The sequence below is a fragment of the Notamacropus eugenii genome, chromosome 5 (assembly GCF_028372415.1).
Source record: "Notamacropus eugenii isolate mMacEug1 chromosome 5, mMacEug1.pri_v2, whole genome shotgun sequence".
NCBI classification, from domain to species: Eukaryota; Metazoa; Chordata; class Mammalia; order Diprotodontia; family Macropodidae; genus Notamacropus; species Notamacropus eugenii.
Window position 1 is genome coordinate 339,959,276 of NC_092876.1, and position 24,315 is coordinate 339,983,590.

The following is a 24,315-nucleotide window of genomic DNA, read 5'->3' on the forward strand; positions in this document are numbered from 1 at the left end:
TACTCAAACTGCACTGGCTCCTCCAAGATCAAATATAAAATCCTGTGGTGTTCAAAGCTCTTTATACCCTATCTCACCTATACCTTTCCAGCTTTTTACCCTTCCTCCCCCTGATAGTTATTCTTTGATACAGTGACAACAGCCTTCTTACTACTGCACAAACGATTCATCTCCCAAAGCCAGGCATTTTCACTGGTTGTCCCTCATACCTGGAATATTCTCCCTCCTCACCTCCACCTCCTGACTTCTCTGTCAAATCCCAGCTAAGAGGCTGCCTTCTACAGGAATCCTTTTCCAACCCCTCTTAATTCTAGTACTTTTTCCCTGTTAATTATTTCATATTTATCCAGTATATAGTTTGTTGGAACACACTTGTTTGCTCATTGTCTCCCCCTGCTCCCCCATAGATGGTAACTTCTCTGAGAGTTGCTCCTTGTCTTTTGCCTTTCTTTGTATCCCTAGCACTTAGCACAGTGCCTAACATGCAGAAGGTGCTTCATAAATGCTTTGCTTATTGATTGATTCAAGTGGTTCAGGCTCAGGAATGTAATGAAATTAGATACTAGATCATCTAACACTTAACAAAAAGAAGCTTACTGAGCAGTATCATGGAAAGGATGCTCAGTAGCACTGGTTCAGCTAGGCACAACCGTCCCTTGTTTCCTTACAGAAACACATCTGGTGAGTAGGGTGTGATGGATAAGAAGGGTGAGTTGATTCCTACAGCAGTGGGATATATGTCAAGTATGAGGGGAATTGACTGATGCCTTGTGGCCTGTTTTTATGGTCTAATTTACCCAGAAGTTCCAGCAGCAGTTCCAACTATGGACCAATCAAGCCTCTGGTAGTTTCTCTGCTTTTAGGGAAAAACTAACCCAATTTATGAGACAAGACATGAGGAAACTGGGCATCCCCCAGGCCACTCAAGTCTCAGGGACAGTTGTCTTGCTTTTTAGGGAGAAACTAGTCTAGCCTAAGTGGCAGGGATGCTAGTAGGTATTGGTCTACTACAAGGTAGAAAAAATGTTAGAGGCAAAGAAAAGGCCCAGACAAAGTGCTCTAAGAAAATTTCAAAAAGAAAGCAGGATTGTTCAATGGAAAGTATACTCAGTTAACAGGCAGAAGAACAGAATTCAAATCCTGTCTCAGATACTGTGAGCTGAGACAAGTCAGTTAATTTCTTTGGGATTTAGTTTCCTAATATGTTGTAAAATGAAGGAATTACATAAAATACCTTTTGAGTTTTTTCTAGCTCTACAGTGACTAGCAAATTAACTGGAACAGAGTAAGATAATTAAATTTATTGACATAATTAACTAGAACTTTTTACATCTTTAAAATTTTTTTTAATATTTAATATGTTCCTTTGTGTCAGTTCCTTATTTTGTATGATTTGGCATTGAACTTATAAGATTTTGATACATATTCTTTAAATCCTCCTCATGAGACCACATTTTATCACATTGAATATTAAGTGTATTTTTTCTGAGTGCTTAATTTTTCCAAGTCTACCTTCTATTATAGCCCATAGGTTTTCTATGGGGTTTTAATAATATGAGTTCCCAGATCACTGAAGCATTTTTATCAAAATCTTTTCTATACAGTTCTTCCCTTAATTTTTCCTTATTCTGACCTTAACAAACACCAAATAAAACAAACATTTTCTTGCATATATTTCTCAATCTTTTGTGCTATGGTACAAGCTCATGATGTGGTATTTCCTCTCCTTTTGGGAATTTCTGTAGTTCTGATGTAGTTCTGCTTTTTAGTAATGTCAATATATTTATCCTAGTTCATCATCGTTAGTATCCATAGGACTTCTAGGCCCAATAGAAGTTTAAAAAAATCACCCAAATGTTGGGGTGGGGTATGTGTTTGGATGTTTTAATAGTCTGAAAAGTCTCAGATCTTTCAGGTTCACTCATACATCTTCTAATAACAATGTTAGTATAGCCTTGAATGAAAAAGTAAGTTTTATTACTAAAAGTGACCTTTTCCCCATTTTTAGTACTCCAGTTTGTAGCAAGCACTTTTTCTTTACAGCAATGGTTAGTAGTTGGATTTCTTTTAAAACTGGTCCTCTTACTTTTCTTCTAACCTCAAGAATCCTGTGCCACATTATAGAAGAATCATTAACAATCCCTGCATCCACCAAGTCCCTTGGAGGACCGTTGTTTTCTGGAGACTGTTTAGACTTTTTTTGCAAATAATAGTTTATCAATTCTTGCTATAATTTTTCATTTTTGGCTACACTTTCCTTTGCTTCTGTGAAACTGATCCTGATCTTATGGGTTCAAATAATTGGTGAAACACTTCCCCACACCAACAGCCACTGCAGTATCTCTAATAGTCATTGAAATGTGCTCTTTAAGAGCTAGAACTGAAAAACCACAAAATGAAAAATAAGAGAAATCAAATGACGGAGAACTCATTTGTGTTCCTAGAGCCAAGGTCAGACATTTTAATTTAGACTACTGTTGATAAATTACACACATATGACCGTCATTGTCATCCAACAAAACTATATAAATATTATTGGTTGGTCCAAGTAATTTGCTGATTTTTGGGCCTCGGGAGTTTGTCCTCAGATTGCTTTCAGCTAGGGGAATCAAAGGGAGGTCTCATAGAGGAGGTGGCACCTGAACTGACTTCATAGCAATTCAATAGATGGCATGAATTTCAGGTCTGTGGGACTTTTTGTAAAGGGAACTCCATGTGAAAAGTAAAAGTGATGGAGACTTAGTTTTGTTAAAATCACATAGTCTGATCTCTTTATAGTCATTCCTTCCTTCCTACCACTCAGTGTCTCTCTTTTTGAAAAATGCTTCATGAACTCATCTCCTCTGAGAATCTTTTCCTAATTGAGTCCACCTGATTATGGAGATAATGGAAGAAAGAAGCACATGTATCTCCCAACCCTCAATGATCAGCAGTAAAATTTGCCATCATTCTGTTCTCCCTAACTCTTCTGTATAAGCTCTGGGATTGGGATAGGAATAGGGATTGGCACTGGACCTGTGATTTCACTGATAAGGGAAGCTCCCAGATAAGAAAACTAAAGAGTTTCCTATAGGATAAGTGATCCACCTAAGGTCACACAGCCAGAATGTGTCAGAGGTAGGGGCCAGAATATATTATGAGCAAGGCACAATGATAGTAGAGAGTGAGCTGGACTTGAATATAGGAAGAAAGACATGGGTTCAAGTTCTACTTTTTTTCATTGTTTAATGTTTTTATTTATTACTCAGTGTTACATTATGCCATTCAATCAGAAATGTACTATTTCAAATCTATTGAGTAAAGGCATATGAATTACACTGCTGAACAATCTATAAATCACAGGCAATACATGTGAACTTTAGAGATCACCTTTTCTCTTATTTCCATAAATATGAACATAATTTTAAAAAAATTGTTGCAAACAAAATTCTATCAAATTTAAATTAATCACCAAATAATTCTCTAAGTACTCTGTAATTATTAACTTCCTGAAATAAAGCCATCATAAAATTAATTTTAAAAGGTTACATTTTAAAATGGAAAGATAAAACAGTTAAGTCCATTACAATAAAGGTAATAAAACTATTAAATTTTTGAGAAAAATCTGATCTACAAACTGATTATTTTTAAGATATCAATCTATTTTTACTCTTTATGATACTAATAACATAATGGCATCTTATTTGCTTCTTTTAGAAAACCTCGTTCAATATCCCGAGAAAAGAATTTATTTCATTCACTTCGTTGTCAGAATGATGTACATTAAGCAAAGAACAGAGCTCAAGATAAGCTTCTCATCACCCAGGGGATTTAAGTAACTGGGCCCTAATAAACATGTTACAGATAATCTCAACAAGTGCTATGAGGTTAATCCCTCAAGAGAGCTTTAAAGCACATCTTCTGATTTTTATTTATTTGCTGTGCATACATGAATCACAATTTCTCTGTCTCTTACTATGGAGTTCTGTTTCTAGCTCTGTGACCCTGAGCTAGTCATATAATAACCCCTCAGCAAGCCTCTCAGTGCTATATACCAGAAGTTCTGGTGGGGTCAAGAGTGGAAAAAGTTTAAGAAGCCCTACTCTGGACAGCTAACTCACTAAGACTTAGCAGTTGTAGAGAAAGTGCTGGCACGCATTGGGAAGGGAGCTCCCTACACCACTGAAATCATCAGTTCAGTTTTCCATCCCAAAGTAGATATGAGAAAGTTGTGGAGACTCCCCAGTATGAACAGGGATAAACGGGAACATTATTTTTCACTTTTTCAACTTCAACAAGTACCATTTTGATGTTAGAGACCCCAAATGAAGACTGCAGATGACTTTTAAATAAATAAACCATTTTATATCATGAACTAATGGGTCCTATGTGCAAAGAGCCCTGCTGAGGAATGGGTACTTGTTTTTTGCTTTGCTTCTTACCAGGTGTGTGACCTTAGGAAAGTCACTTTTTTTCTCTGAGCTTTAGTATAGTTTCCTCTTCAATAAAATGAACAGGTTAGATTAGATGGCCTCTTTAGTCCCTTCCTATTTATCTGATTTTGTAACTGTTTGTCAAAATTGGCAAAAATTTACTTAGGTGCTCATTGTAGGACAGTTGACAATGACATGCTTATAACAATGACATACTCATTTCCTCCTGTCTGACCTGCTTCTTTCATCAGACTGAGTGTGCCCTTTCAGGGATTATGCATTCCTTGTCAGACTGGGAGCTTCCTGAGGACAGAGTCTTTGTTTTTGCTTCTTGTACCATTCATTCTAATGTACAGCATAAATCTGTGTACTATTCATCAAGACTTTTGATGATCAATTTTGTTGAATAGTTATTCAGTCGTGTCTGACTCTTGTGACTCCATTTGGGGTCTTCTTGACAAAGATATTGGAGTGGTTTTCCATTTCCTTTTCCAGCTCATTTTACAGATGAGGAAACTGAGGCAAACAGGGTTAAGTGACTTACTCAGCGTCCCACAGTGTCTGAGGCCATATTTGAACTCAGGTCTGCCTGACTCCAGGCCTGGTGCATCTATCTACTGCATCATCTAGCTGCCCCTTGATGATCAATTACTAGAGATTGAAGTTATATTACTGTCAAAAATCTCACTTACTTTCCCCCTATGAAAACAAAACAAACACAAAAACTAACAAAAAACAGCATTTCATTTTTTCCATTGGGGAGTACTTTAAGGTTTGCTCTGTGCATATTCCAGAGGAGGGAGCCTGGGGCCAAACCTAGTTCCCCTGAGGCAGTGCATGCTGGTCCTTTGTCTATGATCAGTAGAGTTTAAGACTCTACTTAATTCATCCCCACTTGATGGCAGGACCATATGAAATTGATTAGGAATTATGGATCCCTGGCAAAGGCCTTGCTTTTGCCCTTGGGAAAGAGTGAATTCAGTGGGGGAAGGAGATGAAGTTATGCCTTGTTTCAATCGCCTCTCTCTCCTGGGAGCATCTCTCTGATCTCCTGGGGTGTTTGCATTTGGTTTTTGGTATTACTGAGGTCTCTGTTCTTTCAAATAGTAAGTATTTTGCCTCTCTATCTCCCAGTCTGTTCCCAATGAGATGTTTCCTACTGGGGCTGGCTTCCTGTCATGCCCCCCTTTCCCCACTCTTCTCCAGTCTCACTGTATCCAGCTACAAGATTAATAATCATAGAAATGTACAGAGGTCTTCTTGTACACACCAAACAAGCCCCTTCCTTTAACTCTCCCAGTTTTTTACAGTCTTTTCCCCTTCCTGTAGAGCTCTCAGTCCTCCTGGCCAAAGTTTTTCCTCTGTGAGGGGGTAGAATGAACACTGACTTGGGAGTCAAGGGCCATCCCTCAGTCTCACTTTTCTCACCTGTGGAATAAGGAGATTCTATCTGATAGCCTTTGAATCCACTCTAGTCATTTTCTCTGCTCACTGTGGAGATGGAAAACTTTAGTTCTTATTTTCTCTATAATAACTCATTAAAAAAAATTAAAGCTCCATTCCCTCTTCTACATTCCTATTTAAAGTTTGTAAAGATAGCTTAGGTTCGTAGTGCTTTACAGATTACAGTGCTCATCTCACAAAGCGACACTATGGAGTAGGTCATATTAGTTCTATTTATTCATCTTCTAGAGCTGGAGAGGCCACATGCTAGAGTTCATAGAGGACTGGCCTCAGAAAGAGCTAGCTGTGGGTTCCAGTCCCATCTCTGCCTTGTTGGCTCGCTGAATCAGCTTACTTTCCCTTTCAGTGTTCTGGGCCAGAGGTATTAAACCCAGCCCCAAACCAAATAAAGTTGTAATTAGGAAATGTTTAACAGAAATAAATATAAACACAGTGCAGTATAGATAATGCTATTTTGTGGTTTTCTAAGCTAATATGCAAGTATCAATTCTATTTGAGTTTGATATTGCTATTCAAAGCAACAGACGGTAGTAAATTGCAGAGAAGGTGCTAGGCTCCATTGATAGAGAGCATTTCCTTATCATGGATTTCCTCACATCAGTGAAATCACAAGTCTAGTCCTATCTCTATTTTATTTTTGTTGTATAATCGTTTCATGTCAGACTCTATGAGCCCATCCAGCTCATTTTACAGAGAAGTAAATTGAGGTAAACAGGAATAAGTGACTTGCCCAGGGTCTGTCTAAGGCCAGATTTGAACTAGGGAAGATAAGGTCTTCCTGACTCCATCTAGCTGCACCATCTAGCTGCCCTATCTCTATTTTATACCTGATGAAACTGAAGGTCAGAGAACCTCAATGACTTGTCCTTGGTTCCATAGGCAACAAAGGGGCCACAAAGAATCAAACATGACTAAAAAGACTCAACCACAAAATGACAGAACCAGGATTTGAGTCCAATTCTTTTTTTTTAGTTAATTTATTTTTAGTTTTCAACATTCATTTCCATAAGATTTTGAGTTCTAAATTTTCTCCCCTTTCTTCTCCTCCCTCCTCTCCAGCATAGCATGCAATCTGATAGAGGCTCTACTTATACATTCATATTAGACCTATTTTCACATTAATCATGTGGTAAAGAAGAATGAGAACCAATGAGACAGATCAAGAGAAAGAAGAAACAAAACAGAACAAAAAAAAGAGCACATAGTACGCTTTGATCTGCATTCAGAATCCATAGTTCTTTTTCTGGATGTGGATAGCTCAGTTCTTCCAAGTCCAGTGATCTTTGCCTTATATCGCATGCCCTTGTCCTCCTTTGTAGGAGCCTATTTGTAGCCTTAGAAAGTTGCTTGGGGAAATTGAAAGGTTAAGTGATCTGTCCAGTTCACACAGTGTATGTCAGAGGAAGAACTTGGAGCCAAATCTAACTGCCTCAAAGGCCTTCACTCCACCCGCTACATGACTATATGAAAATAACAAGGTCAATTGCCAACATTGAGGAATCAAATTATACTTCCCAAAGCCCCTTTGTGCATGCCTTCATTTGGAGCATTGTCACAGGCATGTGTACAGGGCACACCAGGTATACTCAGGAATACCCTAATATCTCCCCCAAAATGGGTATTTTTAAGGTTTACATAATAAAATGAAGTTTAGTTGTTAATTTTTAAAAGTTTAGTTGTTTTAATTTTTAATTAATATTAAATATTAATTAAATTAATCAATATTAATTATTAATTAAATTAATAATTTAGTTTTAAATTAAATGGATAAAAATAATATACTTTATGATTAAGTATTCAATAGATGTTCACCTTAAAAATAAAATAAAATTCCCTGGGAACATACCCTAATGAAATGTTTTATATACACACACACACACACACACATACACACACACACACACACACACACACACAGAAGCAGAGTTATTTTATCTTTTTTAAATGTTATGTCTGAAATGCTCTTTCCTTTTTTCCTGCCCAGAACTGGACCCATTCTTAGTGTTCTGGGAACAGCAGTGGTCCCTCCAGCAGCTCCAGTTGTCTTACTCCTACCAGGAAACTACCTGAGCCACCCTTGAGCCTCTGTGGTTGCCACAACAAACTGCAGCAGTGACCTCGGTGAGTAGGCACAGCATTTTTGTACTTGAGGTGACCTGTCCTCTCAGTCTGTCTCAGGAGAGTCTGGTGAGAGGAGAGGCTGTGATAGACTCCCCTGAAAGTCTGGAGAGACCTTTTTATAAACCACCTAGTGCTTCTATGATGAGATACCAGCCAGCCTTCAATCCCTGGAAAGGTGGGTGGGTTGAGCAACGTGCTTTGGCTTTGGTTCTCTACCATTTGTTTTCAGCTCCACAATCCTGGGGCTGACTGATTCGTTAGTGGGAAAAGTCAGGGTGATCAGTCAGTCAGCAGCACCCCACCCTTAGGCTGAGGGCTGTCTTGCACAATCCCTGTACCTACCCCCTCCCTAATACCCCTTCAATGTTTGCAATGAGACAGGATTTTATCAGCGTGGGTTCTATTCCTACCACTGACCTAGATTTCCACTCTTCTATGTTTGGGTAGATGATTTAATGAGTTGCTCTGGGCCAAGAAAATTCCTTACCTGGTGGATCTTTTAGCAATGACCTAATCTGGCCTTTTATAAAATTATGTTTTATTTCTTTTTAAATAACAAAAATCTATTTTCTCTCCCTTTTACTTCCCCTCCATACTGAAAAAACTTTTTAAAAAAAGAAATCAAAACCCTTGTAACAATGCATATAGTCAAGTAAAACAAATTCTCATACTATGTACTCTTTTAGAATAAAGGGTTACTTTCAAGGTCTGATATGATATTGAAGGAGAACTATATTAGAAAGTCCCCCCTTCAAAACGAGTTCCCAAACACATCTTTCCAAAACACATTTCCTAAAACATGTCAAAAGATGGACAATTAATAATTCACTTCTGCATTCGAGCATGATTTGAGCTTGGAATAGAATTTTATATTTTAAAATACTATCACTTTTTTTAAAAAAAAGAAATATAACATGGGCATTGAGGTAATACAGTGGATAGAGCCCTGGCCCTGGAGTCAGGATGACCTGAGTTCTAATGTGGCCTCACACACTTACTAACTCTGTGACCCTGGACAAGTCACTGAGTCCTGATTGTCTCAAAAAAAAAAAAAAGGTTTTGTTTTTGTTTTTTAGTGATTAATGTTTCTCTTAAACATTTTTATTTTTTAGTATTTTAAAAATTTTCAGTTTCAAATTCTCTCCTTCTCTCCAGTCCCAATCCTTCCCCTGCAGCATGGAATTTTTTATTTTACTAATTTTATTTATTTTTAGTGTTCTACAATCACTACCATATAACTTAGATTTTTTTCCCCCTACCTACCCCACACCTCCTCCCTCTCTCCCCAAGAGAGCATACAATTCTTTATAGGATCTACACAAACATTCCTATTAAATACATTTTCACTCTAGTCATGCTGTGTAGAAGAACTAAAATGAATGGGAGAAATCATATAACAAACCAAAACATAATACACACACACAAAAAATGATCTGCTATGTTCTGCGATTGACTTCCATAGTTCTTTCTCTGAATGTGGAGGACATTTTGCCTTAGAAGACCACTGGGAATTTTTTTTTTAAGTCCTTGCATTGCAGTGAAGTTCTAAGTCTACCAGAAAAAACTTTCGCACACTGTGGTTGTTGCTGTGCACGAAGTTCTCCTGGTTCTGCTCCTCTCGCTCAGCATCAGATCATAGAAGTCCTTCCAGGCCTCCCTGAAGTCTTCTTGTTCCTCATTTCTTATGGTGCAGTAGTACTCCATTACGTTCATATACCATAATTTATTCAGCCATTCCCCAACTGATGGGCATAAAAAAAAAGTTTTAAAAGAAAGAAATGTAATTAAAATGGTCAGTTTAGTTTCCATGTCTCAGTCCAAATAACTTCCTTCACTTATGCAACAAGCTTTACTAACCCTTTCATTGGAGTGGATGTAGCTAGCTACTTGAAATGAGAATTTTGCATAATTTGGAGTCATTATAGTGAATAAAAGAAAATTGTCCTCTTGATGAGATATTTATGTGAGCACAGCAGTGTTCAAATGCCTAGATGATGATAAAACTTGACATTTTTCAAAATGTTAGTGATGTTTTGCGTTTTCATAAGATGATAGATTTATATTTGGAAGGGACCTTAGAAGACTTCAAGTCAATTTCCTCGTTTTTCAGATGAGAAAACTGAGGCTCCAAGAGGTTAAAGGAATTATCTAGTATCACACAGTCAATCGTCTTAGGCAGGATTTGAACCTAAGTCTTCCTGACTCCAAATCCAGTACACCATTACACTGCATGTGCCTGCACACACATGTATGCTCCATTTTTGGTGATACCACTTGACTGTTTTTAAACTGGTAGGGAATGTAACATGAGAGGACTCAAGTCTGCCACTGGGTGGAGACAGACCATGGAATGTTTAATATTTGCTTTGTTAATTACCATATCTAAACAAAAGGCTAAATGAACATGTGGCCCTTCAGAAATCATATGGATTCAAACAGTTTTCCTAAGTTGTAAGAGCTGAAATTTACATAAAGCAATGCCTTAGACTTCAGTTCCCAGCCCCCAACCTAGGGTCAGAGCTTTGTAGCTTTATATCTGTCAACAATTCAAGGGTAAACAGCTCTGAAATACTTCCTACCAAGATGACCAAAGAGGGAGAGGGAATTAAATGCCAAAACATGACCAAGAAAATATTTTGAAATACATGTCAAATTGCATTAACAGTTTCTGATTTTTATATTCAGATGTAGTTATAGCAGAATCTGGAGGAATGTTTACCCTCTTGGGCAACACAGAATTGGGAATGACAAAACATTCTCTTTTGTCTAATCTTTTCCTTTGTGTACAACTCCCTTACTACCGCTGGTTCCTGTTTACTTGTTGAGTTGTTTCAGTTGTGTCCATCTGACTCTGTTTGGAGTTTTCTTGGCAAAAGTACTGGAATAGTTTGTTATTTCTTTCTCCAGCTCATTTTACAGATGAGGAAACTGAGGCAAACAGGGTTAAGTGAATTGCCCAGGGTCATATAGCTATTAAGTATCTGAGGCCAGATTTGAACTCCAGGTCTGACACTTTGTCCACTGTGCCACCTAGCTGCCCCAAGCATGTGCTAGTGATTTGCTGTACAAGAGAGATTTTATAAAAATGAAAAACAATTAGTTGCACTTCTTATGTACAATCTAACAATTGGATGCCAGTTTAACAATGGTTGACCCAGAATTCCCTTCTGACTTGTTAAAATAGGAGTCTATCTGAAAATATAGTACTATCGGTCATCAGTTTGTGATGTCAACTAGGTCTCTGTCAGTTCCACTCATAATATCCATTTATAACATACCATAAAAATCTTGATACCATAAAAATGAAGGGAAATTCTGTTACTTTGCTTCCTCATTTACCCTGAGTAAGGGTCCCTCAGTTTCCATCCTTCCTCTGTCTTCCTAGTGTTTCTCTCTGAAGTTGTTAACTCCTAGCCAGGATTGCCACTCAGAGTCCTTGGGCTGGCAGAAGGTAGAACTAAGGTGATCCAGAGAGAAGAAAGAGGTGTCAGACTAAGGGAGACTATTGCCTGTGACCTCTAAAATGTTGGGAATAATTTTCTTCTCTGGTTGATAAACTATCTTTGAAACAGTTCCAAATGAAAGAGTGTCAAGAATATTTTGACCTATGGAAGGACTTTTTAGATAAGTATTTACTCTCCCAAGGAGATGTCTTCAAAAGGCAGAATTTAGTTGGTTGCATAAGAGCGGACATGGAGGTACAAATCTGTAATCTCAGCTACTGGAGAGGCTGAGACTGGTGGGTGTCCTGAGCTTGGGTATTCTGAGCTGTAGTGGGCTAAACAGAGGAAGCATCTGCACTGCAATTACTGTGGATAAGCCCCAAGGAGAAGGGGCCACCATATTGCCAAAGGAGGGGTGAATTGGCCCCAGATCAGAAATGAGCAGGTCAGAACTCCCAAGCTGATCATCAGTGAGACTGGATCTATGAGTAGCCTTTGCATTTCCAGCCTTGGTGAGATAGAGAAAGCCAACGTTTAAATAAAATCAGTGTTGTGAGTTCAGGACCATGATGAATGAACGAATAAGAAAGCCTTTATTAAGTGTTTACTATGTACCAAATACTTTACTAAGTCCTGGGGATACAAATATAAGACAGCAGACAGTCTCTGCCCACAAGGAGCCTACACTCTAATGGAGAAAGACAATACAGTTCAAGTGAGGCAATATGACATGGAGATATCTAGGAAATGATGAGGTGGGTCTGGGTCAGGACAGAGGTGAAGATGAAATCTCATTCATCAGAACCCCAAGTCCCAGACTGTGGTATTCGTTTCCGTGGGAGGAGGAAGCTAGAGTGCAAAGGATATGTCTTGGATATGACTGGAAAGTGGAACGTATAATCATACTATCAAATCCCAAAATTCATGAATATTTAGCCATAATATCCAGTCCTGAAAGTCTGGAGAGTGACTGATAAGTGGAAAATGCAGTGTAGTCTACTACCATAAGGAAATGTAGAGCTTGTGGCTAAGAGAGAAAACTTGATTTTGTGGATTTAATATCAAACTCATGGCTTTGTGCCTTTTGAGTTTTGAGTATGGCCAGGATTCAAGCCAGAGTCATAAAGCTTTCTGACACTGTGAAGCAACAGCTTGTTGAGGGATCAAAGGAAAAAATTTTATGCAAATAAGGGCTGGTTTATGCATTTTAAAGACAGACCCATGACATATAGCATCAGGGCACCAGGTGAAGCTGTTAATACCGAAAAGAAAGTGACTCTAAAAAGCTTTTTACTTCTGTTCAAAGAAACAGAAGCAGCAGAAGCAACAACCACTTTATCTCTAAATTCCAGAACTTGAGATAAGGAAATTCTCAGGGAGAAAAAGAAGCAGTGCCCTCCAGGAGTGCGACTTGTCTTCCCTTAACCATTATTTCCATCAAAAAATCCTGTGTCCCCCAAAATTTCTTCAAAGATTCCAATACAAATAATTCCATGACTCTGATAAAAATATATCTTTACCTTCTGATTTATCACAGGAAAAGTAAGATAGGAATAATTTTTAAAATTAAGAAAAATGTTGAATCATATACTCTGACATTTTTTTTTGTCAAAAACTATGAATTCTTCAAGAATATTAATTTCCAATGTGAAAATCCCTTCCATTGATGAAAGTCCTTTGTAATTTAGTCTTAGACAATGGTCTGTGGTACTGAGAACATAACTGACTTGTCCATGTTGACACAACTAGGGTGTGATTTGGAATGATGTCTTTCTGACTCCAATACTGGTTTGCTATAGAATAATATGCTACTTTTTCTAAGTACATGGTATCTCCAAACTCTTTTTTTTATGCTGTTTTTCCCCAAATTAAATGTAAAAATAATTTCTTACATTTGAGGGTTTTTTTTTTTAAGTTTTGAGTTTCAAATTCTCTCCTTCTCTCCTTCCCCTCCCTCCTCCCTCAGAAGTTAAGCAATTTGATATAGGTTATATTTGTGTAAGTGTAAAACATTTCCATATTAGTCATTTTATGCAAGAAGACTCAAAAAACAGAAAGAAAGTGAAAAACAGCATTCTTCAGTCTGTATTCAGACAACATCAGTTCTTTCTCTGGAGGTAGATGGTATTTTACATCAGGAGTGCTTTGGAATTGTTCTGGATCATTGTATTACTGAGAATGACGAAGTCATTTACTTCAGCATTGTACAATATTGCTTTTACTCTGTACAGTGTTCTCCTGGTTCTACTCACGTCACTTTGTGTCAACACATAAATTTTTCCATATCCTGAAACTCTTTTTAATTTTTTTATTTATTTCAATTTTTTAAATTCAACATTCATTTCCACAAGATTTTGAGTTCCAGATTTTCTCTCCTCCCCTCAACCCAAAACACCATGCATTCTGATTACCCCTTCCCCTTATCTGCCCTCCTTTCTATCACACCCCTCCCTTCTCTTTTCCCCATCTTCTCCCTTGCCTTGTGGAGCAAAATAGAATTCTATTCCCCATTACCTGTATTTCTTATTTTCCAGTTGAATGCAAAAACAATTCTCAACATTCGTTCCTAAAACTTTGAGTTCCAACTTCTCTCCTTTCCTCCTTCCCCACCTATCCCCACTGAGAAGGCAAGCAATCCAATATAGGCTTTATATGTGTAGTTTTGCAAAAGACTTCCATAATAGTCATGTTGTGAAAAGTCATGGAAAAGTCAGGGAATGTCATGTTCCCTCCATCCTGTCCTGCCCCCATTTATTCTAATCTATTTTATTTACTCTATTATTTATTTATTATTTATTCTATTCTGTTCTATTTATTCTATTCTCTTTTGACCTTCTCCCTCCCCAAAAGTGTATTCTTCTAATTACTCCCTTCTCCCACTTGCTCTTCCTTCTCTCATCCCTCCCCACCCCACTTATCCCTTATCCCCTACTTTTCTGTAGTGTAAGATAGATTTTCATATCAAATTGAGTGTGCTTGTTATTCCCTCCTTGAGCCAAATGTGATGAGAGTAAACTTCACTTTTTCCCTCTCACCTCCCCCCTTCTCCTCCATTGAAGAAGCTTTTTCTTGCCTCTTTTATGAGAGAATTTGCCCCATTCCATTTCTCCCTTTCTCCTCCCAATATATTCCTCTCTCACATCTTAATTTCATTTTTTTAGATATTATCCCTTCCTATTCAACTCACCATGTGCCCTCTGTATATGTGTGTGTGTGTGTGTATGCGTATGTGTATGTGTCTTTATAATCTCTCCAACTACTCAAATACTGAGAAAAGTTTCAAAAGTTACAAATATTATCTTTCCATGTAGGATTGGAAATAGTTCAACTTTAGTAAGGCCCTTATGATTTCTCTTTCCTGTTTAGCTTTTCATGCTTCTCTTGATTCTTGTGTTTGAAAGTCAGATTTTCTATTCAGCTCTGGTCTTTTCATCAAGAATTCTTGAAAGTCCTCTACTTCATTGAATGACCATTTTTCCCTGAAGTATTATACTCAGTTTTGCTGGGTAGGTGATTCTTGGTTTTAATCCTAGTTCCTTTGACTTCTGGAATATCATGTTGCATGCCCTTCGATCCCTTAATATAGAAGCTGCTAGATCTTGTGTTATCCTGCTTGTATTTCCACAATACTCAAATTGTTTCTCTCTAACTGCTTGCAATATTTTTTCCTTGACCTAGTAACTCTGGAATTTGGCTACAATATTCCTAGAAGTTTTTCTATTTGGATCTCCTTCAGGAAGTGATGGGTGGATTCTTTCAATATTTATTTTGCCCTCTGGTTCTAGAATATCAGGGCAGTTTTCCTTGATTATTTCCTGAAAGATGATATGTAGGCTCTTTTTTTGATTATGGCTTTCGGGTCGTCCCATAATTTTTAAATTGTCTCTCCTGGATCTATTTTCCAGGTCAATTGTTTTTCCAATGAGATATTTCACATTATCTTCAATTTTTTCATTCTTTTGATTTTGTTTTATAATTTCTTGGTTTCTCATAAAGTCATTAGCTCCCATCTGCTCTGTTCTAATTTTTAAAGAACTGTTTTCTCAAGTGAGCTTTTGCACCTCCTTTTCCATTTGACTAATTTTGCTTTTTAAAGCATTCTTCTCCTCATTGGTTTTTTGGGTCTCTTTTGCCATTGGCATTAGTCTATTTTCAAAGGTGTTATTCTCTTCAACATTTTCTTGGGTCTTCTTTAGCAAGCTATTGACTTCCTTTTCATGATTTTCTTGCATCACTCTCAGTTCTCTTCCCAATTTTTCCTCCACCTCTCTTACTTGATTTTCAAAATTCTTTTTGGGCTCTTCAATGATCTGAGACCATTGCATATTTATTTTGGAAGTTTTGGATGCAGAAGTCTTGCCTTTTATGTCTTCCTCTGATGGTATTCATTGTTCTTTCTCATCTGAAAGGATGGAAGAAAATATCTGTATTGCTCACCAAGAAAATAACCTTCTATAGTCTTATTTTTTTTCCCTTTTTTTTGGGCATTTTCTCAGCCACTTACTTGACTTTTGAGTTCTTTGTCAAGAGGAGGGTATACTCTAGGGAGCTTTAAATTCTCAGTTCCTCCAAGGTGGACTCTGGTTTGGGAGCAACCACCAGCTTTTCTGCCTAGGATCTATCTGCTAGTAAAATTCCCTTTCCAGAGCCTCCACCAGCCAGTGCTCCTCCTCCACCCAGGGCTGCCACTGAGGACTGAGACCCAGATCAGCAACTCGATTCCCCCAGGGTCTTTAGGCTGAGTGCTCCAAAAATGGACGCTGCCACCGCCTGGGGCTGAGACTAGGAGAGGACCCTGCTCCCTTCTCACCTAGGTGAAAGAGCTTTCTCCCTGACCTTTGAGGCTGTCTTTGCTGTTTGTGGGTTGAGAAATCTGGAAACCACAGCTGCTGAAGCCTGCCCTGGTCCTGTCCAAATTGCACCACACAGCCAACGCTGGGCGGCACTCCATGGGCTGCGCTCCACTCCAAGACCAGTACAATAGACCTTTCCTGTCAGTCTTCCAGGCTGCCTTGGGCTGGAAATCTCTTTCACGTTGTCGTTTTGTGACTTTGGCTACTCAAGAATTTGTTTAGAGTCATTTTTTACAAGTATTTTATGGGCTGTGGGAGGAAAGCTTCTACAGGTCCACCCTTCTACTCTGTCATCCTGGCTCCTCCCTGCCTCATATCCTGAAACTCTTAAGCAAAAACTGACCCTAAAACTTTGGGGACACGCAACACTCATGATGCTTACATATACACAGTAAATACATGACAATTTGAGGCAAGAGAGAATGTTAAAAAAAACTGCTTCTTGGATGAGAAAAGACTCCTTGAAGGTGATAATATCTGAGCTGTACCTTGAGGGAAGTGAAGGATTCCAAGAGGCAAAAGTAGAGAGAAGTATTTGCTTATATGAAGGTTCAGAGTTGGAAGAGGGAATGGTGAATCAGGGGAATAGCTATAAGATTAGTTTGGCAGAACTATAGAATTAGTGATGAAGAGTAATATGAAATAAATATGGAAAGGTATATGCAAGCCAGACTGTTAAGGGCTTTAAATGCCAAGATGAGGAGTTTATTTTATCATACGGACAATAGGGAGCCATTGAAAGTTTTTTGAGCAAGGGAGTAGTAGACCTGTATTTTCAGAATATTAATTTATCAACTGTGTAGAGGAAGGACTGGCAATGGGAGAGATTGAAAGTAGGGAGAATCACAGAATTTGAGGGCTGGAAGGGACCTGATCAGTCATCTTCCCCTAGTCCACCTCATATTTGAAAAGAAGCCTCCTTATAACAGATGGACAAGTGGCTAGCTAGCTTTTGCTGGAAAACTCCAAGGAGAAAGAAACAACCAGTTCTTAAGGCAGCCCATTTTATTTTTGGAGAGCTCTAATTTTTAAGAATTGCTTTTTTCTGAGCCTAAATTGGCCTATTAATTGCATCCATGGATACCACCTGGTTCTGCCCTCTTGAGTCAAGCAGAGCAAATCTAATCTTTCCTCTACATTATAATCTTTCAAAATTTGAAGACAACCATCATATTCTTCCTGAGTCTTCTCTAGTTCAACCAGCCATTATATGGCACGGACACAAAGCTCTTAGGGTGATCCAGGTTGCCCTTTTGTGGATGCTCCACCGTGCACATATCAACGTTCCTAGGCAGCTATATGGCCAACAGATAGAGTACTGGGCCTGGAGTCAGAAAGATCTGAGTTCAGATTTGTCCTCAAGATATTTACTAGCTGCAGGACCTTTGGTAGGTCACTTAACTTCTATCTGCTCCTCCTTTGTAAAATGGTTAATGATAGTATCTATCTCCCAGGACTGTTGTGAGGATATTTGTAAAGTGCTTAGCAGGGTGCCTGGCACTTATTAAGTGCTCTATAAATGCTAGCTATTATTACCAATAGTATCGATAAACTGGTTCCCAGAACTGAACACAGTCTTCTAGATCAGAGGTGTTAGACTCACTGCCCAGTAGACACATGGCCATTAAAACTCCCCAGTGTGGCCAGAACCAAATTAAAATGTAATTGAGAAAAGCTTAACAAAACAAAAATATAATATAACACAGAAAATATTAATTTGTGATTTTCTAAGTCAATATCTGGTCTGCAGGGATTGTTTTTATTTAAGTTTGACACCAATGATTTAATTCATATTACTTCATCCTCTCCAAAAGATGCTTCATAAAAGGAGGTAAACTTGATCTCTACTATTTCCCTCACTTATCAATTTAGTAATTGTGTCAAAAATAAAAAGGAAATGAAGTTAGTCTGGTATGACCTTTCCTTTTGTTTTGATTTTTTTTTTAATCAGATGAAAGCTTTAAATGAACGTGAGCTTTGATTTTCTTGCAGGTATTATAATAATGCTACTTGAAAATATAATTTAATTAGATGAGACACACAGAAACTCAATTATAAAAATCTATCAGGGTAAAAACAATGACATCCTGAATGTATTCAAATAAAAAGACATAAAATAAAATTATTTTAGATTAAAAATTAAAGTAAAAGAAACAAAAAATTAAAAAAATTAAATTAAAATTTTTACCCCCGAATAGATGAGCCAGATGAGGGAATCTTAACACATGCAAAATTCAATAAAAAAAAATTCAGCAGCATCAAATGTCATCTATTCACCTTGAAATACCATTATTTTAGATACCAGTTCTTTTTATTTCCTGTTTGCTTCCCCAAAAGGATGAAGGTGCTATTACAGTGGCTGCCTCTTATTTTCAGACTTTGTTGGAGGGGCACCATTGCCATGTATTCCGGACCTAAGGTTTAGTTTGTTGAACAGCTGGAACTCTGCTGTGGGGCGACTGTTCTTTGGCATTTGTTGTCCTTTTGGAGTCAGATTAATGATAACAACAGCAACAATGATAATTTTAAAACTGCTCTAACACTGCCTTCCTTGCTTTTGTAGTTATTTTTCCCCTCAGTTCTTGAACTCCCCAGAGTTTGAAGAATAATTGCTGCTTTTTCTTCCTCCTTGTTCACTTTATTTTCAAAATAAAGAAATCATTATCATCAGTATGTTCAGACATGGAAGACTATTCGTAAAACCCTTCTTCTCTGCTGTCATAAACATATTCCTTCTCCTTCACTCCATTCTTCTACATCACCATCATTTTTTAATCCCCAAAAGGGGATCATATGTGAAATTGAATCCATATTTCATATTTCAGGAAATATGAAATGATGAGTGTTCCTGACTTCTGCCACACCTGGCACTTTATTCACACAGGATTCTGGTGATTTTTCTGAAAATATTTCATATTTCATTTTTAGTAGTATGTTATAAAGTCTGTACATTCATGTTAAGACTGTCCTGCATGTCTGTACGTTCTTCTGAACTTCCTTCTATTAGGTGCTGTGCATTTTTAAAATTGTTCAGTAGTCTTCTTTTCTATATCACTATTGCTAAACTCCCCTGCGAACTCCACCAATTAAAACTGAGAAAAAGAAAACAAATCCTTGTAACAAGCAGGCATTGTCAAGACAAATAAATCCACACAGTGGCCATGTCCAGAAGTTTATTTCTCTGTACCTTGTATAAACCATTCCTCTGTCAGGAGATGGATAACATGCTTCATCATAGGTCTGCTGGAGACATGACTGGTCATCATTGCATTTATCAGAGTGCTTAAGTCTTCAAAGTTTGGGGTTTTTTTTTTTAAAGAGGTTTCTGTCCTTATTTACATTCTGCTTCTGCTCACTCTTCATGAGTTCATACTACTCAGAATTCTTGGGATTTTCTGAAACTCTTTTGGGATTTCTTTTGACTCAATATTCTCATATTCGTATATATCACAATTTGCTCAGTTATCTACCAATTGCCTACGAGGCAAGCTAAGGTGAGCGATGTCTTAGATCCTGGTTCTTTCATTTTGTTCTCTTTATTCATTTCTCATTTCAGTATCAGGAAATGTATTTTGCTTGTTTCCAGTCCCTCTTTCTTCCTCTTCACTATTCCACCTTCCCCCACCCCCACCCCATTGTCTTCACTTGTATCCCTCATTATTTGTTTGGATTTTATTTTTCAGATTTTTGCTATTCTTTAATAAAATATTGTCCTGCTTCTGTTCACTCTATGTGAATGCATTGTTATTGTTGTGGCTATTCAGTTATTTCAGTTGTATCTAACGCTTCGTGACTCTATATGAAATTATCTTGGCAAGGATACTGGAGTGGTTTGCCATTTCCTTCTCTAGCTCAGGAAATGGAGGCAAACAGGGTGAAGTGACTTGCCCAGGATCACACAGCTAGAAAGTACCTGAAGTCATATTTGAACTCTGGAAGATGAGTCTTGTTGACTTCCTGACAGGTCTGGCAGTTTATTTGCACAGGATTCTGGTGATTTTCCTGAAACTTGTGATATTTCTTATGACTCAGTAGTATCCTCTTACAATCACACACCATGACAATTGCCTAAGAGACACTCTAGGACACCTTTTTAGATTTGGTTCTTTTGTTTTCCCTTTCAATCTCGACTTCATGCTCCTGACATGTTTTTGCCTGTCATTGTTCCCTCCTCAGTATTGTCCTCCCCTTTAACTGCCCCACCTTGCCAATATCCCCATTTGTATTCCTGTTGAGTATGATATATTTATACACTTAGATGGGAGTTCAACCCATTGTTCATTTCAGATAAAAGTGAGACTCATCGCTTGCCTGTTCTATCCATTCCTGTCTGCGTGTTTATATGGTCTTCTTTTCCACATACTCCAACTATGAGAAAAAGCTAGTTCCACTCCTTCCTTGCTCCTTTCTTTGCTAATGTATCCTCCTTTTAGCCTATTTATGCTTTCCCCCTTCAAACCCTCAGAATAGGTCCAATCCACCCCTTGCCTTTGTTTTTCTTACTTAATTCACTCTATGTCCTTGGAAGTTATTAAAGTTATGAAGGGACACTTGTCTCTTCTCTCTTAGTAGAATATTAACACCATATCATCACTCAGCTTCTTCTAATCATCCAAATAAATTTACTTTTCTGGGTTTCTCTGGACTCATATTTTTTTTATATTTCAAAATTCCTACTCAGCTCTTGTCTTTTCATCAGAAATACTTGAAAGCGCTCTTTTCCCTGTAGGGTTATATTTAGTTTTACAAGGTATATTATTTTGATTGTAATTCTATCTCTTTTTTCCTGTGTAAAAATATATCCCAAGATATCTTCTCATTTAAGTAGAATCTGCCAAGTCTTAAATGATCCTGTCATTCCTTGGTACTTGAACTATTTTTTTCTGGATGTTGCAGTATTTTTTCCTGGAAATGAGAGTTCTGGATTTTGCCCATGATATTCCTAGGACCTTTTTTTTTGGCGTTCCTATACAGAGAGGAATGATAGATTCTTTTTGTCTGTACTTTGCCTTCTGATTCTAGTAGATCTGAGAGAGTTTCATTTATAATTCCTTCAAATAAAATTTCCAAGACTTAAAAAAAGTCATGGTTTTCAGGAAGCCAAATGATTTTTAAATTCTCTCTCCTTGAATTGCTTTCTAGTTCAATTGCTTTTGATGTTAGACATTTTGTAGTTTATTTCATTTTTTATCTTGATTCATTTCTTCTAAGTGTTCGTAAAGTTTTCATGGAAAATTCAGTTTTTCTTTTGAGTTCCTACTTGAAATTTTTATGGAGTTACTCACTCTTGGAGAATCTCTTAATTTGTGATACTTTTTTATATTAGTTGATATCTTCTTTGAGTTACTCATCTCTCTAGCTTTAATTCCTGAATTTTGGCAATTTACCAGGCCCATTTTCTGCTCCTTCTGGCACTTTTGGGTGGGCTTGTCACTCTTGTTTGGTCTACAATGAATCACCTGGGTTCTGGTAATGACTTCCCTTCCCTCTTATGGTTAGACTTCTCTAGATCTTCAAGGTTTAAAGGGCTAGATCTGCCCAGTACTTTGCCTAGATGCACTCTATGGCATTTTCAGACAAAATACTAGGGTATGCGGTGCTTAGATCTGATTATTGTGACATCTTGCTGGCTATTGCCACTGCTTCTCCCCAGGGCTTCTAAAGTTCTCACCCTGGACTGCTCTGACCTTTATAAGAATTTCTTGAGGTTACCTTCTACTCTTACTACCTTTAGTCAAAAACCATTGTAGCCTACAAATGTATCTGTCCCATTTGAGGTGATTCTGGGAGGTTATCCTGCATTGGCACTGACTTTTCTGGGGAGAGACCTTGCCAATTGCCCTTAGGCTTCTTGCCTGACTTATTACACTATGCTAGAGTGAAATAATTCACCTAATGTAATTTTTCATTGAATTTCTTTGCTGGACCAGGTTTGTGGGATTTGGGCTTTCTTCTTTCCCTTTCAGGCAATCATTTTAGCCAGAAATCTACCACCATCATTGGTAATGCTATTAGGATTTTTTGTTTTCATTATCCTACTTGTGATGCCAAGATTTTTATCATTTGAAGCCATAGGTGTATATACTGGATTTCAATGAGCATTATAGAAGACTCCTTAGAAAGCTTTAATGCAGCCTATAGAGTACTCTTTGTTTTCTGTTCATGGTACACATATCTATTTTTTCTCTTGTTTGATTTCTTTAGCAATGTTTTAACTTTTCTTCATTTGTTACTCCAGTTTTCACTTATTTATTATCCATTTATTATTGATACTATTTCCATTTATTCAGATTGTTATTAGAACTCTACTTTTCTGTCTCCTTATAATAATTTTCTTATGAAGAATTCTTTAATGACTAAACTTCAGAATCAGTCTCTAAATGCTTTAACAGCAGTAGCTTTTATTTTATCTTTTCCCCCCCTTCAATAATGGATGCAAGGCTAACCTGTCAATAGCACCTTCAGCTACAATAGAGTTAATAGGACCTTTTTGCAATGACAGTTGAACCATGGACCCCATGCAAGAAAATATTTTGATGGAAAGCATTGAAATATAGAGTTTGCCCTAATAGAATTTTTGTGGTCAGGAGTTTATTGAGGATAGTCTATGCTTTTGGAGAATACTGCATCTTAACCTAACAATCCATATAGGAAAACCTAAATGGATGAAAAAGGCAGCTAGGTGGCATAGTGAACAGAGTGCCTGGCCAGGAGTCAGGAAGACTCATCTTCATGAGTTCAAATCTGGCCTCTGCAGATGCTTACTGACTATGTAACCCTGAACAAGTCACTTAACCCTGTTTGCTTCAGTTTCCTTATCTACAAAACATACTGGAGAAGGAAATGGCCAAATGCCCCCAGTATCTTTGCCAAAAAAAAATTGGTCATGTAGAGTGTGGCATGATTAAAACAACTGAACAACAACAACAAATGGATGAAAAATACTTTTTTTGTCTAGATTGTGGCTTCTGATTGGATGGAAGAGTCCAAGTTCATAAGTACATGTATCTGAGACATGCATGGCAGATAGACAATGTTTGGGCCAGTGCTAGATAAGAAAAAGAGAATACATAGCCTCAATTGCATTTAGGAAATTGTACAGCATTGGTTTCAAACCCAATTAGAAACAGATCCCCATGGCTGCATATATTGATTTAGAAAATCATATATTAACATAATTTATGTTATGTTAAACATTTCCCAGTTCCATTTGAATCTTCTTTGGCTGCACTGGGAATTCTACAAATTTGATACTTCTGTTTTATGATGTTTTTAATGACCTAAAGCTGTCCCCTGGCATAAGACTTATGTTACTCCTGGTACTGCTTTATAGTTTCAATCATGGAACGCCACCATCTCAGAAGGATCAAAGTTTCAGGTAATTCAAAAGGCAATGGAGAGATGCACAGCAAGCACAAGTAATCTGCAGCATATTTCCAGTCAGGATCTATGTGATATTATCAAGGAAATGTGAGGGCACTTATGGTTCAATTTGATTCAACTCAATTTAATAATTATTTTTAAAATTAGAAAAGAAATTGGTCCAATGTTATTAGAGCAAGGGTTAATTGGTCAGGTCAAGTAGAGCACTGTTACGTAGGAAATGTAAAAAAGACCTACAGTATGAAGCCTGGTATACCCTGTTAGGAGAGATTATGAAAGAATGTAGACCAGAATTACCCAGAAATGAGAGGAAGTGGCTAGGTTTTGATCTGCACAATAAGAAGGAAGGTCTTCATCTATGAAATTAATCGGTTAATAAACATTTTTTTAAACACCTAATATGTTCCAGGGATTATGCTAAATGCTAGGAATACAAAAAGAAGCAAGAAATACTCCCTGGCCTCAAGGAGATCACAATCTAATGGGGGAGATAATATACAAACAAATACATACCAAAAACCTATATACAGTATACATACAAATGAAGGCACTAGAATTAACAGAAGTTGTGGAAAGCTTTCTATAAGAAGATGGGATTTTAGTTGAGAATTAATAGAATCCAGAGAAGTCATTTGGCAG

At 37.5% G+C, this 24,315-nt stretch overlaps 1 protein-coding gene across 2 annotated transcripts in view; it reads left to right on the top strand.

The window, feature by feature from the left end:
- MYLK (myosin light chain kinase) overlaps positions 1-24,315 on the top strand; it is a 454,770-nt gene that overhangs the window by 50,300 nt on the left and 380,155 nt on the right. For both annotated transcript variants that reach the window (XM_072613766.1, XM_072613765.1), the window contains exon 3: positions 7,861-7,997. The gene's annotated coding sequence lies outside the window, so the exon portion shown is untranslated. The remainder of the gene's footprint in view (positions 1-7,860; positions 7,998-24,315) is intronic.